This window comes from Papaver somniferum, chromosome 9, assembly GCF_003573695.1.
Source record: "Papaver somniferum cultivar HN1 chromosome 9, ASM357369v1, whole genome shotgun sequence".
Lineage (NCBI taxonomy): Eukaryota > Viridiplantae > Streptophyta > Magnoliopsida > Ranunculales > Papaveraceae > Papaver > Papaver somniferum.
Window position 1 is genome coordinate 4,934,171 of NC_039366.1, and position 21,062 is coordinate 4,955,232.

Consider the following 21,062-nt stretch of genomic DNA (forward strand, 5'->3'; position numbering starts at 1 on the left):
ACCAGCAGCATCTTTTGACCCAGTACCTAAGACATCAGAACAATCAATAGTAAGTAATGATGATAACAATCTTTATGATAAAAAGCAGATAAGCAATATTAAGTAATGAACTAATGATGATCAATATTAAGTAATGATGTCACCTTCCTCTGCATTGGCATTTGAATACATGCTGGTGTACTCATCATAAAGTCTTCCCATATCTTGTTTCACAGCCTTCAAAACAGTTGTAACCCTGAAATCATCTTGCTCATACAAACATTCTAGATCAAATTTCAAACCAGATTCTTTCTCCCGAGGATTAAACAACTTAGCAAAATACATAACAGAGTTCATATCTTCATAATCCCCCCAATATGTGTTGTACTTCCGAAATATTATTTCTGCCATCCTAGAAATATGAGGATCTCGGTTTCCTATAGCTCTAAGACGAACCAACTGTTCATGGATCAATGCCAACAACCATAGAAATTCATGTGAAGTAACCTTAACTGAAGCCGAGAACTTAACAGTAACATCAAAGAAGATTTGTAAACACTTAACAAGACACCTAGCATATGACCAGTATGCAGTATAGGGAGCATGATGACGGAGCTTGTTCTTTTTCTTAGTATTCTTCTTTCTAGATACATCTCACTCACATTCAGATTCACTAGATGAACTAAGATAATAATTGTCATTATCAATTACAACAGTATCATCATCGGTATTAGATAAAGCTTCACTTTCAGATTCTTTGAAAATATACTTAGAACGAAAGCTCTTGTCCTCCCTTTCTAACCTCTTAAATACCTTTACATATGGAATGGAAGCTTCAAGCATCAGATACGTAGCATTCCACCTGGTCTTCACATCAAGGAAAACCATCTTCTTACAATCAATCTTCTCGAGAGCAGCACATTCTTTGAATTTGGCCAAACTAGAGGGAGAACCGGTAACAAACTTGATAACTGATCTGATCCTTCCAACTGACTTGTGATACAACAACACAACATCTTTGACAACAAGCGCAAGAACATGCGCATCACACCTTACCTGAAAGAATGGAACAATAAAATATCATCAAAAAATCAGTAACAAGCACAAAGAAATATCATAAAGCATGTCATTTCATGTACCTTAATCAACCTACACTAAAATGTAACTTAAACAACCTGCACAAAACCACTACTAACATATAATAAATCCATTAAATTAACAACAAGCTTCCAATCTCTAGCGAGAATCAGTTTTCATATTGAATCAGTTTCAAGTTTCATATTGAATATATATGCTATCAACCTACTAGAAGTATAGAATAAACATAGCAATAGAGCTAAGAAAAGTAATTATACCTGCATGTATTGAGCTCTCACTACTGCTCCTGTCCAATTGATGACATTGGTTTGAAGATATTCAATTGTGACACTATTTGCACTGACATTGTCCAAAGTCACACCAAAAAGATCTTTTAGACCCCAATCCAGCAAACATTTATCAAGCATTTTCCCAATCTCCTCTCCAGTATGACTCTTGGTCAAGCAAAACAGGATGATCCTCTTTTGAAGTTTCCAATGGATATCAATAAAGTGCACTGTCACACACATATAATTGAAGTTGTTTGGAGAGGTCCATGTATCAGTTGTAAGAGAGACTCTTTGTTTACTTTCCTTGAAGTATTTCTTCAACTTCTCTTTCTCATCTTTGTACATAATTAAAAGATCTTTGTAAATGGTCATCCTGCTTGGTACCTTGAATCTAGGTTCCAGCTGTTCACTATATCTTCTAAACCCTTCTCCTTCTACAATTCTAAATGGCAGTTCATCTATGACGACAAACTCAGTCAATCTTCTTCTACACATATCCTTGTCATAACTTATAGCAACCAGCTGTGATGACTGTCCAGGTCTTGGTGGTGGAAACACCAAACTCTTTTGTCCCTTGAGCTTCTTGTAGGGATTCTCTGGACATGTGCCTAAATGTGTCTTCATGCTGGAAGTTCCATTTCCTCTACTATGTGCTTGCAATTTCTTCTTACAATGCTTGCACTGTGCTTTTTCTTCACTGATCCTTATAAAGTCATTCCAAACTTTTGATCTAGTTTTCCCCTTCTTCTTCGGTACAACTTCAGGTGCAGGGTCATGTGTAGCCTGCTGTGTAGCTTGTGTTTCTTGAGTAGCATCAACTTGAGGTGTTATAGATAGTGTCACATCAGTAGAACCAGCTGCAGTGGATGGAGAGGGAGATTCATTTTCCATTTTGCAGCTTGATAATGAAGCTGAACTTGATCCAATCATTGCCCGGCCAAAGGTAAACAAGTTAGTTCTTACTTCTTAATACAAGCACACATATTTCTTAAAACAATCAAGTTAGTTCTGATTCTGAACTTGATAATGAAACTGCACTTCATGTAAGTGACATTGCCTGCCATCTAACTCAATTTTAATTAAAAGCAAACAACAAAAGTTGGAAATGGCTAGCACCTACAAAGTTATTAATACAACAAAATTTGAAAAAATAATTTGGATATGATTTTCATCACATCAAACATGATAAATCTCCACCAAAATCAAAACTATTCATTCAATTTCAGGCACATACCATTAATATCTCAATTACACAAGCAAAATTCAAACTGCTCTTTCAATTTCAGAGTAAATCTGACTAATTCAACACCCATTGAAACCCCTTTTCACACAGTCACAGATCATAAATCACTTCATTAATCAACAAACCTTTTTTAAAACATTTTACATCAACAAACCCTAAGTTCAAAACCAGAACAAGTCAAAATGATGATTGAACTAGTTAGTAGTTACCTGTAATCAGAATCCTTCCTTCCCTTAACTCAAACTGAATGATAATAGCTTTCAGACTCCTTCCTTGAGTTCCTCCCCTTAACTCAACCAAAACCTAAAATAAAAAACCCATGACTGTAATCAGAAAAATAAGATTTGACAAAATAAATAGATTGATAAACACAAAACAACAAGCAAACGATTTCGACAAAAGAAACCCTATGTCCTAACAGAAGAATAATAAAAAAAAACCCATGAAAAACAAACAAATCAATCGAAACGAGAATGAGAAATAGAGCATGAGATCTATTTACTTACTAGATAGAGCCATAGAGGTGGTGGTGCTCTTGATGGATGTGGTTTAAAAGATCAGGGTGGTGGTTCTACTGTCTACTGGTGGTGGAGGCGACTGAGGTGAAGAGTAGAGGAAGAGAAACGAAGAAGAGAAAATGCTGAAGAGATTAGGGTTTCAAAATATATATGGTGGAGGCTTTAATCTAGACGGGTAGGATTAATCAGGATAAAAACTAATCGATGGTCCCTATTAATCGGTTGTGCAGTTAGTGTGCGGTTATGGGTGGAACCGTTCACCGAACCGTAGATCTAACGGTTATTAAAATGAAAACCGTGACCGACTGTTGGATCATCGGTTCGGTGCGGTTTCGGTGCGGTTAATGTGCAGCCCTAGTTAAAACCAATTAAATTTTCATAGTCATTATGTTTTGATTTAGTGTTCGTAAAAGGTTCATGAGGGTTGGAAATAAAGTTTTCCTCTATTGGCTGAGCATAAAGTGCTTGACGAAATTCTGTAGGTTCGTTACTTCGTGATTATTCCCAAAGCCAAAGTAACATGTTTCAAAACTACAGGCTTTTAATGAATTCGAACGGAACATATTTCAAAGCCAATCAACTATAGGTACAGAACAAAAGCGAACATACAAGACCATACGGATTTGGTACAAATTGTAGATGAAGTGGCGCAGTCACTAATCAAATACCCTGATTCCGTACTTTCCAATATACAACTACAACAGGTAAAAAGAAAGTGGAAACATGTTATTCAGATTATTTTATGCAACTGGACAATTTATTGACTCTAAATTCGTAAAACAATGACAAGAATGGGTTCACTCATTGTAAATATAAAATTGCAGGATGAAGGAGAAGAAAATGTGTCAACTGCATCAAATTAATAGGGCATGATTTCATGGGAGACAACAATAGTCTGTCAGTCAAGAGAATTTAATTAAACAGAAAGTGGTACACACATATCAATCAATACTAAACCTATATCAATTTCAGATTTCTGTTCAAGTAATCGGAAATGAATGTTACTATTACTTTACAGGATGTTGTTGCCATGGATAAAACCACTGTACATGTACCAACAGGATGACCCCAAGATGGATTACCCTCAAAGAGAAAATTGGTAATGAGTGGAACTGATAGGAAATTTGAAATCCTCATGAATCAGGTCATGCTTCGATAGCTACCCAACATATCCTTATTTTATTTTTTCCTAATTTCAAAATCCTTTTCCTTCACTTCATTATTAGGAAAGTTCGATTTTCTATCTTCCTTGAGCAATGAAATCTTTTGTGCCGATACCAAGTTCAAGAGAATTTTGTTGGCAACTAATATAGGTGCACAGGTTTCGGATTACTACAGGTTGCTGTCAGATTACTATGCTTAACATACTCCATGATACTCCAAGTAGGGGTACAGAAGAAGGGAATGTACTGCTTGCATCATTTCCAAAAGGTGATTTCCTGATGAGCTCATATGTAAGTCTTTTTGTTCTTAGATGCCTAAGCCTAACTTTGATTTTATGTTTTTATATTATTATCTTCTGATTGTCTATTTAAGTAACAATTAGGCGGATTAAAATGTCATTCACAATTTATTTGTTCACATATAATGTCCTTAGTGTTTCGGATTTTGGTAAGTTTTAACATGGACATGAGTCCTGGATATATAAGGTTTTGACTTCAAATTTCAATAACCGGCTATAATTTGAATAAAGATCGAACTCTATAATTTTAATAACCATGCATAACCGGCTATAATTTGAATAACGTTAAGCAGTTTTATGACCCTAACCCGTGCATTTGCGCGGGCATGAAAAGATCTTGTATCCTATATAAAGAGAAAAGTAGGAGAGAGAAAGGGAGGATACATTTTTAGGAAAGAGACTCACTTTATAGGAAAGAGGCTCACTTTAGGAAAGAGATAAACTTTATATAAGGATACATTCTATAGAGAGATGAGGTAGAATTATTATCATTAGTATTATCTCTTTTTTTTTTTCTTCCATAAAAAACTAGAGCTCAAAATACTCATTAATGGAGTCTCAATTGTAATCCATATGTAATTTCTACAATTATAGTGAAACCTAACCCCGTGGATGTAGATCACATTAATCGAACCACGTAAATCTTGCGTCCAATTTACAATTTTAGCACTTAATCTTTATTTTGATTGTGAAATAGATTTAGATCTAAGAATAGTTAATGGGATGTGTTGTAGGATTTTCTACAACTACATTTTTGGAACTAGAAACACTACCTGCTTGTTGGATTGAAGAGGATTCAAAGAAATTATCAATTGTTGCTGATAAATTCCACCGGATCTGTGAGCTATAAGGGAAAATATGGAAGTTTTGAACGAGATTTGAAAGAACAAAAGAAGAGTTGAAGAAATGTCCAAGAAATCCAACCAAACTATATCAACAATATGTTCAACAGGGGAAATCTCTTCCACTTATTTGTGATTCTGTGTACAATTGTCCAGATCTGGGAAGCTTCAAACAAAAATTCATTACAAAATTAGTTTAGGCTTTCTAAGAATGGGTCAAGAAGCTTGATGGCAAAAGGCAGTCCCTTGAATGGAGAAAGAAGCAGTCAGTACGATCAAAAAATTGTCCACACAATTGTGCGTAATTATCGCATCAAGTAAGGAAGAAGAGAGTAACGCAAAGGGAACATCATCAGCATCGCAAATACGTTCATCGTCAAAGACAGGTACAGCAAGATGCGAAGCAACAATAAAGAAGAAGAGATCCATTGACGCATAAGTAGCAGCTGTGCGAAATTAAGAAGATGCAAAATTGACGAAACAGACATTAAAAAACGATTGAAGTATACAACCGAAGTACAAAGGAGAATGAAGGATCAAATTAGCTTACGCGAAGAAAAGATTGCAAGCACGAAGAACTAGTACAAAAACAACAAATGGAAGCTGGTCGTCCTAACTCAAAGAGCAGTTAACTAACTTAATTAAGCGAGCAGGAGATGTGCGAAGCTAGAACTATGAAAAAAGAAGATATAGGTAACAACAGAAAGAGCTCGAGAAGATAGGATCAATCAACTCAATAGCATAGGAGAGGATACATGCGAATAAAACAACTATGGAATTTTAACTTCGTTGCGAAGGGAAGTAATACATATATTTTGGAGGTTTACAGGATAGAGGCAACCTCAATTAAGAAAAACGAAGAGATAGCCGGGACTGGAGCATAATGGGCGAATAAGATAGCACATGAGAAATCAATTGGAGCTTTTGGTTTTACAGGTGCGAAGGAGAAAGCAGAGAAAGAGTCTTGAGGAGAAAGCCTATGCAGAAAAATAGAATATAGAAGGAAAAATAATCAGAACATCCAAAGATAAAGGAGAGATCTCAGATGAAGGAAAAGACTTAAGATTAATGATTCATCATCGGTCACATGCAAAAAGGAGGAAGGCCGTAGTTTTAAATATGAAAGCCGGCGATGACGTCGCACATAAAGGAAGGCCAAAGATTAATGATTCATTCGCGTTCAGCACATTCATTCGCATACCAAGGGAAACAAGTTAACCAGCAGAAATGCATTAACGAAAAGGGATGTACCAGACAACAACACCAGCTAGGTCATCGCACAGAACAACCAAACTTCACAGACGCACAGGGAAATAAAATCAGCCATTCAAAGAAGAACAAATGAAAGAAACAATAGGTAAAGAAGTTAGCATGAGAAGAAAGACGCATAGAAGAGAAAAACATCATTACAGCACCAAAGGAAAATCATCACTGTGCCAAGAAGAAAAGCAGGTACAATCAAGGAAATCGCAGTGGATCCTTACGCAGGGAAAAATGAAGAGTTTCTGCAAAAGAAATAGCAGCGCGAAAAAATCGCATCAACCACTAGGTCACCAACTCAGGAGAAGAAGAAAAATTTATACAAGGAGAGGCAAGAAGATGATAAGCTGTGCGAACCTTATCGCACCAACGGAGAAGAATAACACCAAATTCATGCGAAGATGAAGGTAAAAATGAATTGCCCGATGAAGTAGGTGATATCCAAAAGCTTAAGCGAAGATGAAAAGATTTTAGGGCATGCTAACAAAAAGGAGAAGAAGAAAAGACGAACAGATGACATCGAAGCCACAAAACTGGACCTCCAGCGAAACAAAGAATCCAAATAGGCATGCAGATCAATAACAAACAGCTAAAGAAGTGATGCTGCGAGCATAGATGTATACAAGATGACATTCAAAGTTAAACCTATCAACAGTAGTGAAAAGTGTTGGATAATTATCTTCGTTACCGATTATCCAATAATACAACTCGTGTATTATCCACCTATCCGTTACAACTTTTTGTAACACGGTTTTCATCTACGTATCACGTTTCGTAATACCAACAACAAAACAAGAAAAGAATGATATAAAAAGATGATCAATCACAAACTTAAAAAAACTTACTTGGGGTGTATTGAGGCGAGTAATCTCTTTGCTTAAGACATTTGATGCCCTGTATAAAATGTTGTTACAGATTTAGCGGCATATGTCTCCAACATTCAACAATACCTCGATGTTTTTCGCAGCACTTCGATAACACCGAACAACGAACACGAATTGATATAGCACAAACTCTTCTTTAACTCTTGAAGACACACGCAAACTCTTAATTTCTAGTACTAGTTTTATGACTCTAAAAATCATACTTGCAATGGAGAATGAGTGAGGTTTATATAGGTTTAGAGGTGACTCTTAGAGAAGTCTTTTCATGAAGAGTCACAACCCTTAGTGGAGAGTCACATCCCTTGGGATAAGACACTAATGACTCAAGTGAGTTGACACACCTATTCATATTTCTATTCAAAAATTCCAACAATCCCCCACATTGAATAGAAATTCATGCAAGTTTAATGCAGACACTAGAGAGTTTGTGCGCGGAACATCACTGCATCGGGAGAGATAGCTTTTGGCTTTGAATCTTCCGTAGTGAATACCTACCGGGTTTACTAGTTGTTTGGTGAACGCGATGTCTTGAACCGCCCAACTTTATGATGTAAACCGATGCAATAGATTTCACACAGTTTATTTCCTTACATATCCGGTTCTCGCGCGGTTGTGTTCATTTCGGCCCTGAACGATGTTGGTTTCCATGAGTGCTCAAGATTAACTTAGCCTTACAGTTATCATAGAAGCGACCCCACATCACACTCATATAGGTGATCTCCTATTTGAAAAGTATCCTGTCATACTTTCTTAGTGAAAACTAAGCCATAGGAATCATTAAGAGAAAATCTCAACCTCTCACTTGACAGACAACACTGTTTCATCATAGAAATGGGAAAGAGAGTAAACTCTCACAGTGTTTCCGGTGAGTATAAATTTATAACTTGGTTGTCCGTTTTGAACCTAGATAACCATGGGATCTCCAATCGCTAGGTTGGGTGTCCGCTATAAAGACGATAATGTTATGGGGCTTCTACTCACGGGAGTACTCAGGCCTGTCGCATTGTCGTCTTTTAACACAATTCAGCTCCCTAATGGAGGGTGCCGTCCTTATCTTCCCCTCTGGTTTCCCCTTCAAGGAAGCTTACCTCTATCGGGTTAAGATTATGGCTCTTCCCATCCGGCCTTTCAACAACCAGTTGTTTTCGCAGACTCGCATACACTACCGATAAGGTTTATGGTAGCAAGACTGCACCCTAGGTGGGGTATCTTCAGACCGAGTGCATCACAGTTAAGACTTGTCAAGAGCGGCAAGGTACGTTCCAGAAATCGTTAGGTAAAATAAGACCTCATGAAGAAAATAAGAATACAATTTAATATTATTTTGCAGAAATTGATAAAGAAATATGATTGAGGCAAAGCCAAAGAAATAAGGGAAAAGAAGAAACAATACAATGTGATACGATGAACTAAAGATGGACAAAGGTAAGTAACTCAACATTATTTATATGTCATAAGCATCGCATAAGCATATATGGCATAAGCATCGCATAAGCATTACATTGCATAAATGTTTTCGCTCAATTATTTCGCATAAGCAATTTGAAGTCATTATACTCAAAGAAGAAAGACGTGAAGACCAATTTGCTCACCCAAAACTTTCTCAAGGATTCTTCCCTCATAGATAAAACACAGAGGCCACTATAGATTATCAAGAAATTATTTTTTTTTCTTTATCTTTTCGGTCAGAATCATTTCCAAAGAAGACGCTCATTCATGAATAACAAGAATTCTCACCAACAATGGAGTAAGAGAAATGGAAGACATGAAAAGACGACAATGTTATGGGGCTTCTACTCACGGGAGTACTTAGGCCTGTCGCATTGTCTCATAAGATAAGATATATCCTGAAGAGGCAATAATACTAATAAAAAGATAAGGCAAGTTCAATGAGTCATTGCATGAAAGTGTAAAGACCGCCTGCGATTTTGCCGCCCAAAGGAAAAAATAAGACCTTTACTTAGGAAGGCTAATAAGACCTCCATAAAAAAGAAAAATATGTTTAACTAAATATTTGTTTTGCAGGATATCCGAAAAAGGAGTAGCAAAAATAAGTTCGCACATGAGCAAAGAAATCGTTAGGTAAAATAAGACCTCATGAAGAAAATAAGAATACAATTTAATATTGTTTTGCAGGAATTGATAAAGAAATATGATTGAGGCAAAGCCAAAGAAATAAGGGAAAAGAAGCAACAATACAATGTGATACGATGAACTAAAGATGGACAAAGGTAAGTAACTCAACATTATCTATACATTACATGGCATAAGCATCGCATAAGCATACATGGAATAAGCATCGCATAAGAATTACATTGCATAAGTGTTTTCGCTCAATTATTTCGCATAAGCAATTATACTCAAATAAGAAAGACGTGAAGATCAATTCGCTCACCCAAAACTTTCTCAAAGATTCTTCCCTCATAGATAAAACACAGAGGAAACTATATATTATCAAGAAATTATTTTTTGTTCTTTATCTTTTCGGTCAGAATCATTTCCAAAGAAGACGCTCATTCATGAATAACAAGAATTCTCACCAACAATGGAGTAAGATAAATAGAAGACATGAAATAGGAATCACATCAAAAAAGTTTCGCATGATTGATTTGCAATACTTCTTATACTTTTTCAAGGGTACTTCATACTTCTTATACTTCTTCAAAGATACTTCATACTTCTTATATTTCTTCAAAGATACTTTATACTTCGCATATTTCAAGAAATGATACTTCATATATACTTCTCAAAGCTTCGGAACTTCACAAAAGAATAGAGGCAAGTACGTACTTTTCAAGTCCAATATTCTTTCGCTTGTTCCCTCAACAAAGATCAAAGACTACTCCAACATCACGCATCTCGCACCAACAACTACAACAAGGTGGATTTTTCCTTGAAGATCACTCTTCAAGCGATATTCAAGAAAAAATAGGCAAAATGTAGGACCAAAATATCGCACAACATTTGTTAATGTGCGAAGTTCAATAATTTCCTAGTGTGCGAGAATGTCGCACGGTGGATCCGAATTAAAAGGAAATATGAGCTGTCATCCACTAGGTAATATCCTATATAAAGAGGAAAGCAGGAGAGAGAAAGGGAGGATATACTTTTAAGAAAGAGACTCATTTTAGGAAAGAGGCTCACTTTAGGAAAGAGATACACTTTATATAAGGATACATTCTGTAGAGAGAGTAGGTAGAATTATTATCATTAGTATTATCTCCTTCTTCTTCTTCCATAAAAAACTAGAGCTCCAAATACTCATTAATAGAGTCTCAATTGTAATCCATATGTAATTTCTACAATCATAGTGAAACCTAACCCCGTGGATGTAGATCAGATTGATCGAACCACGTAAATCTTGCGTCCAATTTACAATTTTATCACTTTAATCTTTATTTTGATTGTGAAATAGATTTAGATCTAAGAATAGTTAATGGGATGTGTTGTAGGATTTCCTACAACTACACAGTCATCAAAAAACAAAAAACAAACTGACCTTTCTTCTGATTTCTTGAATAGGAGTTTGAGGATCTTGAACAGCAGGCAAGAAATTACGAACATGGATTCAATACACAAAAATACAGATTATACTAGTTTTAGCTGTAATACATATACCCGATTACACCTAGAACTAGTATAATTGGTACTGATAATGTTCTTCTCCACCCATCTCTCTGAGACAGAGAGATATTGTAGATTTTTTCAGGAGAGAATATGGAGATGAAAACGGGAGAGTATTTTGGGAATTTTACGATCAGATTCTTTTTTTTGTTGTGTTTTATTTTTCTCGGAGCCACCGTAAGTGGTAGAGGTTTCGGATATTTCGGATTGGTGATGGACCGTTGGTCAAATACAGAGATGTTTGGTTTAATGATGTAACCCCCAAAATTTTACTATTTTGTGTCATTAAGCTAACATATAATTTATTAAAAAAAAAAAAAAAGCTAACATATAACTTGGGAGCTCCACACTTGACCAACTCGGATATTCCCCGTTTAAGAGATTGGAACAAAATATAAAAGAGGATATTAATCTAACATCGCCATGGTCGTCCTTAGCGTCGGAGATAAAGTATTTTTATATTACTAACCACAGGTCCACGGAATAAAACTACTGCTCTTTTGAAAAGTAATATTGATCGCGGGTAAGAAATTTTGCTTCTCCCACGTTGGTAGATCTGATCCACCCAATTAGCACGAATCTAATTATGCTATTGTAATAAAACATTTATTACACAGCGATAGTCTCTCCTTTAATGGACGACTTACATTCTTTTATTAGTAATACCGTCTATTGGTTTCCACCAACATGGTAAGACGTTAGTATTTATTTATATGTAAAGAAAGTGCCCGAAGAAGAAAGATCCTCCGTACTGATGCTTTATAAATACTTTCATTAAAATTCATTTGAAGAACTAGCAACACCCTTTAATATGTAAACTGCTCAAAGAGCCAAAATATAGACATCCAATTCCAACCCTATGTTATCCTATGTTATGTATACTGGTTTTGTTAAGAATGGGAATCAAATGAAATCGAACAAATGGGAAAAAAAAAGTGCACACTGACCATGTTCAATGTCCAAGACACGATGACTATATGAGTCACGAAAACTTTATCTAACGTGCAACCATAATGAACATTCAATATGTATGGATATGAAATATCTTTTTCGCCATTTTGATCGGATTTAGCCAACTCCGTTTTCAACAGGGGTGCCTTACTTGTGGATATGAAACATCTAATATATGAGCATTCACCCTTCCAGTCAGATTTTGCCAACTCCGTTTTCACCACAGGTGCCTTATAGATTGTTTTCATTGGTTAGAGCATCTCCAATGCTTGAATGACACCTAGGGTTTAAGATTTTTTGCACCAAATTTCCATCTCCAACGCCTTGTTCCGTTATCTCTGAATCGATCTGAAATTATAGGTGTTCGTTGTCAAATTAGGTCCTGGGACTATGGTGTTCAATGGTGTGGATGTCCTGGTAGTTCTTGTAGTCTTTTTGAATGTGTTGTAATCTCAAAATATTTCCGAGTCAGTCTTGTAACTTCCCCTGATCTTGGATCAGAGACTTATGATGAATATATATGAGGCTTGACTCTTTTTCGAAAAAAAATTAAAATGTCATTGGGTCTTAAAGCCACATCATTATTTTGAATCTAAGTTCAAATAAAGTTTGTTAGATAATACCTTGGGGGTTGGAGATCTACTTGAGTTAAATATTTGCATTAATTTTTTTTTTGTCATTTAGAAATAACATGGTAGTTTCTCCATATCTCGTTGAGTCTTTTTCACTTCTGTTTTTTATTTTTCTTTTAAATATATTTTTAAGTGATTTGGTGGGGCTCACGATTCAAGTTTTTACCAATGCTATGGTGAATTAGAGTGATTGAGATATCATGAAAACAAAGAAAAAAAAAGGTTGAAAAAAAAAGGAAAGAAATTGAGACCAGACCATTTGACCAAAAGGAATAAATTCAATAAAGTCGACCACTGATATCCTTATATATGCCAGTTATGTTGACCTAGAGTTAGGTTATCGACCACTGGTTCCCTTGCATATGCCAGTGTGTTGATATTAGTCAGACTAGTATCTCAATCCATTAGGATAGGTTCATTTTGGCGGAGGCCTTCAGACAGATATGGGAAACGCCGTTCACTTAGTAAACATCAAAACCATCTATGTTTTTCTCTATATCCATCTTCTTGATCTATCCATGTGATTAGTTTTGACTCCGGATATTGATGTCCATAGTGCGACTATCTGAGTAGAGCTCTGTCACTTATATATGAATTTTAGTATGTTTGAGTGCAAACTCGTGTACAACAATTAGAATTTCGCATCAGGGTATTTCCTCTTGTAGTCAATAAGTATGTCAACCAAGGAGATTCTTTAGTGCCTTCCAAGGTTCTGCGTAGATAGCTAAGGTCTGGAGTGTAAAGGTTTTGTGGGTATATCTCTTGTAAGCCCTCCCGAGACTATAACTCAGCCACTAGGGCCACCTAGGGGTTTAAAGGCTTGTTTCATACGCTAAATGCAATCGACAATGCGTGCGAAAGTGAGTTAGGATTTTATTTTCTAGATTTGATTTGCTCGAGGACTAGCAAATAATAAGTTTGGGGGTATTTGATAGGCACATTTTTGTTTCTTATATAATCTCAATTGTATATATTATTAGTGCTAGATTTTATGCGCTCGTGGGAGAAAATTACTATACGGACTCTCACTTTGGATAAGGGGTAACCTAATTACTAAGGGATAACCCATTTCCAGGCATCTGCTAAAGGGAGACCAGCCACAGATAAGGGGGAGGTCACTTTCTTCCCAAATTCAAATAAACAATTGGCAGGAAAATGTTCATCACATCTGCATGATTTTTGGGTGATGATTCGATCGAGTTCCAGAGCGATTCAATGGATGAAATTGTTTGGGTTTACTCCCTAGGCCTAAACAGGCCTGGTGAAGTCTTTGAATTGCACCCAAATTGGCTAGAAACCGAGTTGGAGCTAAACAGGGAAAGTATTTTTACACGGACCTTATTGATCTTATTTTTAGAAGTTCTAGAGAGACTAAAGACCTAAAACATATCTATGTAAGGAAGAGTTTGAGACAATCAGGAAAACTCAGAAACGCGTGGAACGATTTAGAGAAGAGATTATTGCCGTAACTGCCAAGGAAGGAAAGAAGATATTTCGAGGAGTTTTGGGGAGATTAAATCGCTCTGTTGGCTATATATAAGTTGCTGGGAGTTCAAGGGAGGAGGTCGAACAGTTTGGGGTAGTTTAGAACACCACAGAGTCGAGAAATCTAAGTTGCAGGAAGTCGAGTTCTACTGCTGCTGCTGAAGAACACGAAGAACATTAGACCCTTCAGAGCAGTCTTTTATTCAACAACATATATTTTCTATCGTTTCCTGTAACAGCACCTATTGCAACAGTTCTCTGTCACAGTGGGTTCTGTAACAATTATAACTATTACAAACACACTACTTTATACCTCTTCTTCAATAAAACACCTTTTTGAGCTATGGATTATTATTTTGAGCGTTTTTCACCATGAAGAGCTAAACCCCTTAGCCGAGGCGACGGAGGAAGCCATTGTTCCATGAAAAATGGTATATTTCTATTTTAATTAATTCTTGCAGTTTTTTTTATGATTATTTGCATGGAACCAATATTGGAAAATTGATTTTTATTGAATGATTGTGATCCGTTTTGATGGAGCATGCTTAGTTTAAGACTTTTGATGTTTCATGCTTGATGTATACAATTGTTACTTCAAAAATCTACTAAAGGCAATATATTAGAATCACTTTAAACGCAAAGAATTGCATGAATATTGATTAGATTAAATCACTTAATTGGTCAATGGTGAAATCATGAATCTCGGTGCTTTTTATAATCTTGATAACAACTTTACCTTGAGTTTTTATTTAAGTCTAAAACAAATCTCCACAAGTCTGAGTGAACGACAACTTTACTACCACTTTCTACAACAGCATAAAAACCACATCAACAATCCTCCTTTATAATACCTTATTTTGCCGTGTATATGTCCAAACACACTTCACCAGCAAAGCATACACAAACCTACTTTACCAGCAAAGCCTTATTATTTTTTCTTGAATTTTTCACACCTAGACCACCACAACTCTTAATAAGGCAAATCTTCTTCCAACGCACCCACACCACCTCTTTCTTTTTGGAGGTGGGCCCAAAGAAAATTTGCCTTAAAGCCACCATCTTGTTTTCAACACACATTGAAAGGTGAAAATGGGATAAGTAATAGATTGGTAAGCTTAAGAGACATTGTTTAAGGAGTACTAGTCTCCGAGCTTTATTAATTCAAATATTTTCTCGTCCAAGAAGCCAGAATATTATCCCATATGGATATACTTCTAAAGATATCACCAATGGGAAAACCAAGATACTTTATAGGTAACTTCTATGTTTTGCGCCCCAACTCTTTTGCCTCCTCAATTACTCTCACCATAGTGCTCTTTTCGAGATACAATTTCATACTAGTAAGAGCTTCAAAAATGGATAGAATGATAATGAGTCTAGTAACATTATCTGATGTTGCATTCAGAAAAACAATAGTATCATCAGCAAACTGAAGATGGGAGATCACTATGCCAGTGTCAGCATACTAAAACCTTGAATTTGACCCCTTTCAACAACATTGTTCATCAACTTTGAGAGAATTTATACTACCAGCTTAAAGATATAAAGTGAAAGAGAATCACCTTGTCTTAACCCTTTTGTAGGTATAAATTTCTCTGTAGAGCCACCATTCATAAAAACAAAAAGATGAGACGAAGATACATGCCATTTAATCCAACCAATTTGTTTTTCTCCAAAGCTATGCTTATGAGGAATGCAGAATAGAGCTTGCCAATTAACATTGTCAAAAAGTTTCTCCATGTCTATCTTACAAAGAATATCTATTTTTTTGAATTTCACCCTGCTATCCACACATTCATTCGCAATGAGCATACCATCTAGAATTATCTATCTGTTAGTGATAAAAGCTCTTTGTTAATATGATATGAGAAATGGCATGTCACTCTTCAGTTTCTCGGCAAAAAATTTAGGAGTAATTTTGTATGCACTTCCAATAATACAAGTTCTAAAATCATTTGGAGTACAAGAGCCCTCTTTTTTAGGGATTAGAGTGACGAGTGAGCAATTTAACTCCAATCTAATGCACCAACCTTAAGATATTCATCTAGCATTCTCATAAAATTGTCTTTGATTTTATTCCAACAAATTTTATAAAATTCAGTTGAGAAGTCGTCAGGTCCTTAAGACTTGTTTTTACCCATGTGCTTCACCACATTCCACACTTCCTCTTCAACTGTGCTTACATAATCTTGCCAGTGATGTTATTATGCGATGTTGCTCTTAAGCTTGGTTGACCAGTAGTTTCGATTTTGGTTACGAGATGGTGTATGATTTTGTCTACATAGTTGAGATATAGGGTTAAATACTGGTATGAAATTATAAGTGGCAATTCAAATAATATATACAACCTTTCTGATTTTGATCTTAAATTAATTATCATGTATGGTTTACATGAGATGATGAATGATTATTATGTATATGGTTTACATACGTGATGATGAATGATTATTATGTATGGTTTACATATAAGATGATGGATGATCGGCATAGCATTGAAATAATGAAATATATGCTACTTTTTCTTAGAAACCGACCGGCCTAACTATCATGTATGGTTTACATGGGATGATGAACGATCGTCCTAGCACTGAGTAGTGAAATATATGCTATTTTATCTTAGAAACCCAAGGGCCTCACTACCCTTGAAACCCGACTTGCAAGGGTAGGGTTGCCTAAGCTTACAAGCTTTTTACATGAGATAATAATTGATCGGCATATCATTGGGATAGTGAATATATGCTACTTTTTCTTAGAAACTCATGGGCTTAACTGTCATGTATGGTTTACATGGCATAATGAATGATCGATATAGCATTGAAATATTGAAGTCTATACTACTTTTTCTTAGAAATCCATGGGCCTAACTACCTCGAAAACCTGTTTGTAATGGTAGGGTGTTCTAAGGCTTATAAGCTTCACAATACGGAGGATCTAGGTGATGTGGGACCCATACAGGTTAACACTGAACACAACACGCGAAATGTAGCAAACGTATTGCGACACGCATATTGTGGCTCATACAAGGAACATTCAAACATGAAGTCCACACACCTCCTGAGAACCGCCTAACTATCCTTGAAAACCGGCTTGCAAGACTTAAGTTACCTAAGAATTTTAAGCTTCACAATAAAACCAATCCAGGTGATGTGAGACTATTTCTAACACTTTTATCGAGAAAACATCAATATTGTTCGGAGTTATTTAATCTTCAGACCATGCATACACAATCTTAGCGAAAAGAATATAGTTTTATATACTTTATTTGTATAACCGATATCTTTTTTAAACTAGTAAACATGACATGACTGTTATTGGGGCTACCAAATCCCCTATCATCAATGGAAGGACGACTGGGAATGGGTAACTGGTATACTATTATTTATCTATTTTTTATTTTTCCCTAAGCCTTATTTGTCGAAATCTACATCTTTCCTGGTAAGATCACATGTGATAGCTACATATTTCACGAGAGCCATTATTGCTTGGGTCTTCTAAAAACAAAACAATAAAACCTAGTCCATTGAAGGTTTTAATGCATTAAAACCGCCCAATTATACCGATAAAAGATACCAATTCTCTTGTATATTTTCTTTCCTATTAGTTTCCACCAACATATCAGTTTTTCCAAATAAATAAGATGTTCGACCATTTTAAGGAAAGTGATACTTTTACGTTTTTATCTGTTTTATCTGAATATTGGAAAATGTTTCTTAAAACGAAGGGAGTGGTTGGGGGTGCACATACCCTACCCATATCCGCCAACCCTACCCTACCCGTCAGTTTTCTAACTGTATCATATCCTATCCACTATTTGGCAGGTAGGGTGGCGGATAAAGATTTTCTTAACCGCTAGTAAACGGGTAGGGTGGCGGGTATAGGCCATATCCTACCCACCCTACCTAGGGATGCACATACCCTACTCATACCCGCCAACCCTACCCTACCCGTCAGTTTTTTAACCGTATCCTACCCTATCCATTATTTGGCGGGTAAAAATTTCCTTAACCGCCAGTAAACGGGTCGGGTGACGGGTATAGGCCATATCCTACCCACCCTACCCGTTGTGCAGCCCTAGGAGTGGTATATATAAAATGCGCCCAAAATGAGAGGATAAGCACTCAATAGTCAAGATTGAAGTCCCGTTACTAGTTTTGTCGTAACTTATATTGAAGGAACTAAAAGCGTGGATCTCCTAGTCCTCATAAGGAAAACATGGCTAAAACATACAAATATTCGACCAAGTTTCATCAAGATCATGGTATGTCAAAATACGGTTTTCGTGACTCATCCATCGACGTGTCTTTAATTTAATTTGTGTGATTTGAGGAGATATTTTCATAGAGCCGCGATCGGTGGCAGTGCTTCTGTTGGTATTGGACAAACTTAAAAGGAAAAAAAAACTTTTAATTTTCATCCTATATTCAGCTAATTTTTAATTCGGTTTTGAGGCCCATCAACCAGAACCGACCCCGAGTCTAAGAGGGCTCTGCGCGTAAAAAAAGTTGGGGCAATTTATAGGATCGAATTCTTTTCTCTAATAATTTTCTAACAAAAATATTGTCAACTATCAGGGTTTATTCGTAAATTTTTTTCTTTCATACTTATTTGTAAATTCCCTAATGCATTGACAGGAGCTGAGCACAAAGGAAGTGGTAACCATATTCTAGGAATAAAAGAAAGTATAAGATAAAAAAATTCGGCCGATGTCCACCGACAAAAACAAAATATGTTGGTGAAAACATAAAAAATATAGGCATATATTATACTCCCTCCGTTTCACAAAGACAGTCCGTTTTGACTTTCTCAAAATATTAAGGAGACCATACTATTTTACTTGACTACCCTTAGTTACTTACCTATTTTATTTTAATAAAAATACTAGCAATAAAGACTATCCAAAATTGGTGTGAGAATTATAAATATGAAATTTAGAAGGGAAATTTAAAAGATATTGAATTTAAGAAGTATAAATTTTATAAGGAATCTAATTTTTAGAGTTAAATGTATATTTCCTTAAAAGGAATGAAGGATATATTTTTTTCCTCAATTATATTAATTTCTTTAATATTTTAGATTGGGTCACATTAAAAATGGATTTATGAATATAAAGAATTCAAGGGTATATTAGAGAGTTCATTGAAAAAGTATGACTATAAACAGAAGTTGGACACAATTTTGAAACTAAAGAAAAAGGAATAGAGGACGGTCTTTCAGAAACAGAGGGAGTACTAATTTTTAGAGAAATTGGGTCAATTGTCCAATATTTTTAAAACATGGTTCTAATAGACGAGTAAAAATTAGCATGAGTGAAATGGACACCAAAAAAATAACAAGAATAAATCTGTTATTTGGTGAATTGATCAAAAAAATAGCAAGAATAAATCTGTTATTGGGTGAATTGACCAAAAAATAGCAAGAATAAATCCTGATGTAAATTAAAAATAAGAAAAAGAATGGGTAGGTGAAACTGTTTACATCCTGGATATTTTTACATTCTCGTCATTTAAACAGTATCAAATTTTACATATCTTTTTCAAACAGAAATTATCGTTATTGGGTGAATTGACCAATTTTGTGTAATTTTTACACTTGAAGATGTAACGAGGCCGGCCAAAGCATGCAGGTATCAGTCGTGCATCGTGGTAGAGTTGGATTTTATTTCTAAAAATAAAAATCATTTGTTAAATTAAATAATATCTGAAATGATCCAATCGCTAAAAACAGTTATGTGGAATGAATGCTTAAATAAAACCCTAAGTTATGCGTTCATAATAACAATTTTCCATCTTTTTAAAAAAAAAAAGATCTTTTGAAATCGATAATTAAAAAATATATAAGAATATATGTAAATTTTGGGCCCTCAACAAAGCTAGACCCTGTGCGGTTGCACGCCTCGCACTTTCTCTGGCCCGGCTTTGGTGTCAACGGATACTACCAGTTTATGCCCTTAACAACAGGTCAAATAGTGTTTAGGTTAATTAGATATGAAATTTACAGAATTAAATTACAGACAAAATAGGAACTCTAAATTCCATCCCTTTACCTCTAAATTTAACATTTATACCGTCTTGTGTTTGTTTATTCTATGCATTAGTTTCCACCGGCATCCCATTTTCCGATAGCAGCATAAAGAAAGTACGTACATACCAGTATACCGCATCTATTGATACCTGTTAATTATTATTATTTCTTTTCCAAAACTTAATTTCACAAATAAAATAAGACGATAAGATAGCTCAAGCAGTCAACAAACATTTTGGGTACTAGTTTCGCCAAAACTTATTTGTAAAGAAAATCATATCATACAAGCAAGAACACGAGTCAATCCGACTGACACACACAAAATTAGACCCAATTTCCCATTGAAATGATACTTCAAAATAATGTCTTTTTTTGTGACTCTTATGCTTGATGTGTTTTTTTTTTTAATAGGAAAGAACGTACATTATCACTTAAACTACATTTTAAACTACATATAAAGAATATTTCATGAGATCTCCAAACTCTCCGTGATGTGTTCTTGCTTCCGGAATTTTCTTTTTTTTGTGTCTCATGCACAAAAACTTGACCAGATTTTCATTGAAATGATTTATCAGTAAGATCAAGTACGGAGTTCAGCACATACTTTTAGCAAGAAGTAACTGACAGGTGCCAATAGCAAAACCAGTGGTTTAATTGCTTTCACGATTTGTTCCCATGAGGCAATGCGGAGCAAAGTATGTGACAGACTAGAACCAGACACACTAGGTGGTGCCATCTTGGGTAACTACCGACAAACAGACTTCCGGACCTAAAGTAGTGGATAGATCTTTGAT